The 7,298-nt window shown below is 38.7% G+C and overlaps 1 pseudogene; it reads right to left on the bottom strand.

Annotated features, from left to right (window-relative positions):
* Window positions 1–3,019: 3,019 nt before the first annotated feature.
* LOC114054017 lies at window positions 3,020–3,822 on the bottom strand (annotated as a pseudogene).
* Window positions 3,823–7,298: the final 3,476 nt, after the last annotated feature.

Raw genomic sequence — 7,298 nt, 5'->3', positions numbered from 1 at the left:
TATTTCCTTCTCCAGGTCATTTTAAGAAGAGGAACTAAGGCAAACACAGTTAGGTGATTTGCCCAGGATCATGCAGTTAGTAAGTGTCTGAAACTGGAATTTAACCCAGGTCTTCCTGACTCCAAGTGTTTTATTCACGGCACCACCTACCTGACCCTCATATAGTGAGACATCCAGGGACGTGTTGAAGGCAGATCTAATTGACCTGCAAGAGCCAGTTGTTAACTTTACAGTGTCAACATTTAAATCTCAGCTGTGCTAGAAATTTTAGCCCCTCAGGATGGCCTGTGATGGCCTGAGAAAAGTAGTAGTCACCTGCCTCTCTGGGAACCCAAGCTGCCAGTGTAATTGCAAGTTGGGGAAACAGTCCATAAGGGGTATTATAGTCTGAATATTCAGTGTCACCTTGTTTTGCCTCTTGGGTATCCTATTTGACTTGAATCATTTATTTCCAAAGGTAGGAAGCTCAGTACTGTGGTGCACTGGAAGATTTAAGTTCAAAATTAGCCTCAGAACCTTACCAGCTATTTGACCCAGTGCAAGTCAGTTAACCTTTGTGTATACCTCAGTTTCCTGAACTCTAAAATGAGAGGAGTAACAGTGCCTAGCCGACAGTGTTGTTGTGAGGATCAAATGTGATGACATTTGTAAAGCACTTAGTACATAGTAAATAGTATATAAATTCTAGCCACAACAACAACAACTGAGGTCACGGATTATATGACTGACTCATTTCTTGGATTTTGTTTCTTGTGAACTGTTTCTTCTTCTTTGGTGGAAATACATATGCAGTTTTATCCTCCTTTGTCATTTTAAGTCCTTTTTGTGATATTTACCTGACTCCAGGAAAATAAGTTTTTCTGAGTTCTTAGGTGTCTACCCTTCCTAGTCAGAAGCCAGTTATTTCAGTATATTTTTTTTATTTTAAACCATTATCCAGTAATCAAAATTCCTTTCTCAGAGTCAGAAACGGACAAAAAGTTGGTTGGGAAGAGGAGGTTGTCTTGAAAAGATATAGCAGCAATAAGATGCAAAATTCCCAAGGTGAGGAGGCTTATTATCATGGAGCTCAAGGCTAAATGGTGAAGGGGGAAAAGCAATGCAAAAAAGCTAACTAATATATCAATCAGTATTATACATACATACATATATATATATATATATATATATATAGATGCACACATGATATAATTTTCCAGGTCCAACTTGCCACATCCTCAAAGAAGAGAAGAAGGATTTTATTATCTCTTCTTTAGAGACAGTTTTGGCTATTGTACAGAGTGTTCGGTGATTTTGGTTCTTGTAACTTTTATTTACCTTGTTATTGTCATTGTGTATATTATTTTCCAGGTTCTTTTTAAATCCAGTCTCAGACATTTACCAGTTCTATGACCCTGGACAAGTCATTTAACCTCTGCCTATCTCAGTTTCCTCATAGGTAAAACAGGGATAGTAATAGTACTTACCTTCACAAATTCTTGAGGCAGCTAGGTGAAGCAGTAGATAGAGTATTGGGCTTGAAGTCAGGAAGATTCAAATCTGACTTCAGAAACTTACTGTGTGACCTTGGGCAAGTCACCTAACCCTATTTGCCTCAGTTTCTCCATCTATAAAATGAGCTGGAGAAGGAAACGGAAGGAAATGGCAAACCACTTCAGTATCTTTGCCAAGAAAACCCCAATTGGGGTCACAAAGAGTTAGACACAATTCAATAACAAGAACAAATTCCTTCGGCAATAAAGCAAAATAATATTTAAAGAGTGATTTGCAAACCTTAAAGTGTTATATAAATATTATGTATTATTATTATTAATCTATGCATGCTCATAATTTAAAAGGTAAGTTACATGGAGTACAGGTCCTAATTCAAGAAGGCACATTTGACCTCATAGGTATCACTAAGAATTCATTGAATAAATTTGATGAATGGAAAATGTCTAGAATACCATGGAATTAATCCTGTGACTGGAAATAAGAATACATATACTTTATTTAAAAGAAATGGGATGCATGAAAGTAGTGGTATGAGGATTGCATGGTATGCTAAGAAGATATGCTTATATTAGGTAAACTGACAAACAGATTTAGGAATCACGGTGGAGCCAATTTGGGGGAAGATTAATAAAAGGGGAAAACATATGTAACTTTGCCCTTGTGGTAGAATAAATGACATGTGGACTGAACTAGGAGATGATGAAGCAGGAAAACAGAAGATAGTCTTGACAAAGAGGCATGATATATTAGTAAAAGGAAGGACTTCAATTACTCAGATACCTACTGGAGTGTTCTCTCTTCCCCAGAAAGGAAAGGCAATAACTTTTTGACTTAGCTTGAAAGTAATTTCATCCTTACAAGCAAAGGAATCAAATGTAGAAATTATTACCTCTAAAGGTTTCTGAAAAGACCAGTGATGGGTTAGTATGCACCATAATGTTGCAGAGAGGAGTTTTCAAAAGAGATTTTTCTGTGGAAGAATAAGTAAAATCACTCTCCCTTTTTATGTTCTAATGGGTCACATTCTGATAGGGGAGGAAACATGCAAATGACTATTTACAAGTAGGATATAGACAGGTTAATGGGGTAGGATCAAAGAGAAGTCACTAGTAGTGAAGGAGGTGAAGAGGAAAGGCCTCCTGTGGAAAACAGGATTTGTACTTCAGCTTGGAGGAAGCTAGGGAAGCCAGGAGGCAGAGATGAGGAGAAGGGGCATTCCAGATATGTGGAACGGGCAATGAAAATTTCCATAGTCAAGGGAGGATTATTGTGTGGGAGGAATAGCAAAAAGGCACTGTCACTGGATCATAGAATATATACAGGTAAAAGTGTAAAAAGTGTCTATTTAAAGTGTAAGAATACTGGAAAAGTTAGAGAGATTATTAGTTTTTGTTATCTTCTAGAAAAAAAAATTCTCTTTAGCACTGTTTTCACAGCTTCCTTTATCTGTTTGTTCCTTAGACTGTATATGATTGGGTTCAGGAATGGTGGTATTACAGAGTAGAACACAGAAAGAATCATGTCCTCAATGGATGCAGAGAATGAAGATGGCCGAAGGTACACGTAAAAGCTTGAAATCAGAAACGCTAATACAACGATGACATGAGGGATGCAGGTAGAAAAGGCTTTTCTCCGGTCTTCTTTCACTGGAAACTTCAGCACTGTGGAAAATATGCGAACATAAGAAGCAATGATGAAGGTAAAGCAACCACCCCCAACCACCAGGCCAGAGACAACTATAAGTATTTCATTACTGAAGGTCTCAGAGCAAGCAAGTTTGAGTAAAGAAGGGATATCACAAAAGAGCTGATGGATCACATTGGATTGGCAAAAAGGCAATCGAAATGTGTAACCAGTTTGGAAACCTGCATACAAGAGGCCAGTGAGAAAGCATGTCAAGGTCATCTGCATGCAGACTCGGGGACTCATGATTGCTGTGTAGTGGAGTGGATGGCATATAGCAACATAGCGATCACGGGCCATGATGGTGAGGCAGGTCAACTCCACATAGACGAAGAAAACTACAAGAAAGATCTGGGCCACACACTCATTCTTTGAGATAGCCCTGGTGTTCAACAGAGAGTTGGTAGATGCTTTAGGGAGAATGACTGTTATGTAGCAGGCATCCACGATGGACAGATTCCTAAGGAAAAAGTACATGGGGTTGTGAAGACGCCTGTCAATAGTGGTAACAATGACAATAAGCAAATTCCCCAAAAGGGTAGCCAAGAAAATCAGTAAGAAAAGCAAAGAATATATGATCTGCAGCTCTCGAATATCAGAAAACCCCATGAGGAGGAATTCCTTCACAATGGTAAAGTTAGACATTTCCTGAATCTTTTATCCAGTGACCTAGGGAGCAAAGGAGAAATATATTTTAAAAACAGAAGACATTACAGTTTGTATTTATTCTCAGCACATAAGACTTTTTGAATAATGTGTTGGGTCCCTAGAGAGGCAAAAGATTGTTATGTATGGTCCTTTACTGGCTTCTATTTGATACATTCACTTCACTCCTTGGTGTGGACAATTCTCTAATGACCCACATCAGAATCTTGGTATGGTGAAAGGAAATATCAATTGTCTTTGAGGTTTGATGTAAAGGAACATTTCACTGCCATGCAGCTAATGCGACGAAAGCTTTTCCTAATTACACCACACTGGTTTTTAGTCAACAAATATGCAGTTCATCCCTGACCTCATACTCAAAGTCATTCTGGATTGTGCCTGATGGCAGAGTATTTGAATATCTATGATCACCTTCATTTCATGATGAGCCAGTGAAGTTAGATTTTAATGGCCTCCAGACATCCTGGAGACATAGTGCATAGAGCACTGGTCCTGAAGTCAGGAAGTCCTGAGTTCAAATCCAGTCTCAGACACTTTCCAGATGTGGGACCTTGAAAAAGTCACTTAACCCCTGCTTGCCTCAGTTGTCCCAACTGTAAAATGGGAATAATAATAGCACCTACCTCCCATCGTTTTTGAAAGGATCAAATGAGATAATATTTGTAAAGCACTTAGTGTAGTGACTGACATATAGTGGGCACCATACAAATTCTAGCTATTATTATTGTTTAAATTTTGGTTCATGTAAGTTTGCCAATAAACAGATCTTGATCAGTCTGATTCTCCAACCTTCACACAAGATGCCAAGATGACATATAACTTGGTAGAAATCTCCTTATATGCACAAGGAGGTTGCAGGACTTTAATTCTTGCTATTATAGGGTTTGGATATTTTAAAGTTTAAATTCAAATCAATTTTGCACATCTTTTCCTTTCAGATCCCCTAGATTTCCCAATATATCTATCCACTTCTGCCTTCCTGAAAAACATTCCTTTTAGTATACTTTTTTTTAAGAGGTGAAAAAGTTCAACAAAACCAGCCAATACATTGGGAAAGTCTGGAATTTTATGAAGAGGACCATCCCCACAATCCCACCCCTCTGCAAGAAAGATTCAGTGAGAGGGCTTGGCTTTTCTTGTTTTGAGGCCAAGCTTAGTAAATCACTTCCTAGAGTTAAATTTGGATATATTTGTAGTCGTTCTTCCTATTGTCATTGTTGTAGTCATTGAATATATCGTTTCCTCAGTTCTACTCATTTAATGTTTCTTCTGTCAGATTATATGACTTCTTTCTATTCTGTTTTCTTCATATTCATCATTTAGAACAGAGTAATATGCCATTACGTTTGTGTGCCCCAATTTGTTTAGCCATTCCCTGATTTGATGCTAAGGACTTGGTTTATAGTTTTTTTTTTCCCTTTTGCTACAACAAAAAGTGCTGCTACAAATTGTGTGAGTCTATAAGTTGACATGGGTTATTTTGTAGAATATATCTACCAGTGAGGTCTCTTTGTCAAAGGATATCAAAGAATAGTTCTAAATTACTTTATAGAATGGCTGAGTCCTTTAACACTGGGTAAGTGAAATAAGATTATTAAGAATATAATTTTAGTTAAAGTGATTTCCATCAGGGCCTTTGCATTAAACATATTATTTCCTGGAATTAATAGCTATGATTCTGTCTCCTTCTCTCCCTCCTTCCTTCTCTCTCTTTCTGTTTGTCTCTGTCTTTTTCTTTTTTTTTTTCTGTTTGAACTCAAATGACTAATGTGTTTATTCCATTGCATTTACCAATTAGCATTCTGGATTTTCTAATCTTCTCATCAGTTTCGAGCATCTCTCATAGTCATTTGCTTCATTTTACTTCCAAGGCCACTACATTCATTCAAGTTCTCATCCCCTCTCACCCAGTAGACTGCAATAACCTCCCTGTTGGTCTTCGGGAGTCCAGCCCCCTCCACTTCTCCACTTTTGCAAGGACTGTGCCCCATGCCAGGAATTTCCTCCCCTTTAACTTCTATGTCATATAATTCCTAACTTCCCTCAAACTCAGCTCTGTGCCATCTCCTACATGAGGCCTTTCCTGATTCTCTTCCCCGAGTTTCTAATCCTTTCTTCCCCACTATAGAAGTTTTTTTTTACATTTACTTGGCATGTAGTTGCATTTACTCTTTCCTTCCTTCTTTCTCTCTGTCTCTCTCCCTCTACTTCTTCCTCTGTCTGTCTCTGTGTCTCTGTTTATTTCTGTCACATTGTCTCTTTTTCCTCCCTCTTCCTCTCCATTCCTTTCCTTTTTCTCCATATCCTTCTCATTCCTTCTCTGTCTGCTTCTCTTTCCCTCCCTCTCCCTCTATCTGCCTCTGTCTGTCTCTCTGTCTGTCTCTCTCTCTCTATCTCTGTCTCTCTGTTTCTCTGTCTTCGTGTGTGTGTGTGTGTGTGTGTGTGTGTGTGCCTCTCTTTAACTTCTATCAAATGGGAAGTGTAATAGCCACCTGTGGGCCCAACCTCAGTGTAAGATCAGTGTAGAAGCTTACCATGTTATTGCTGGTCCTAGTGTGAACACCAGATCAGCTTTAGCCCTCCTGTAATTCAGATTTCCTGTACTCACATTTATATGCCTACCTTGCCTTCCCTGTAGCATGGAGAGCACTTCCACACCCAGCACATTTACTATATATAATACCTTCATCTTCCTTCCACCTCTCACATGGCGCCCCAGTTTCCCTAGTGTGATGTTCTTGAGGTCAAGGAATGCTTGGTTTTTGTCTTATAACCCAATACACAGGGTAGCTAGGTGGTACAGTGGTTAGAACGTGGGGCTGGGAATCAGGAAGATTCCTGTTCATGAAATCAAATCCAGCTTTAGCCATTTACTAGCTCTGTGGCCCTGGGCAAGTCACTTTACCCTATTTGCCTCAGTTTCCTCATCTATAAAATGAGCTGGAGAAGGGAATGGCAAACCATTCCAGTATCTTTGCCAAGAAAACCTCAAATGAGATCACAAAGAGTGCTCTTCCTGACTCCAGGCCCAGCACTCTATCCATTGTGCCACCTAGCTGTCTTTCATATAAATATATGAGTATGGTTGTGTGTGTGTACACACATATCTCTGTGTGCATAACATATGTACATAGGTGTGTGTGTGCATGCACATAAAGTTACAATGCATTATAACATGGGTGTGTGCACTTATGTAAACAGTACACACATGAACATATTTAATATAAATCCCACTTGTTTTTTTCTCTCAGGTTAATATCTCACCCTTTCGACAAATCCCATACTTGACCTTCTGAACCTTAAAAATATGGGCAATATTATAGGGCTCTTTGATCACATTTCTTCCTTTCACTGTATCCCAACATTGTTGATATTGGTTTTATCTACACATCTACCTATGGGGCCACTGTATCAACTATTTTGACTTAAGGTTTTAGTCCAATAAAAGAACTTTT

Source organism: Vombatus ursinus, unplaced genomic scaffold, assembly GCF_900497805.2.
Source record: "Vombatus ursinus unplaced genomic scaffold, bare-nosed wombat genome assembly UNPS02004227.1, whole genome shotgun sequence".
NCBI lineage: Eukaryota > Metazoa > Chordata > Mammalia > Diprotodontia > Vombatidae > Vombatus > Vombatus ursinus.
This window is presented reverse-complemented; position numbering and strand designations above follow the sequence as displayed.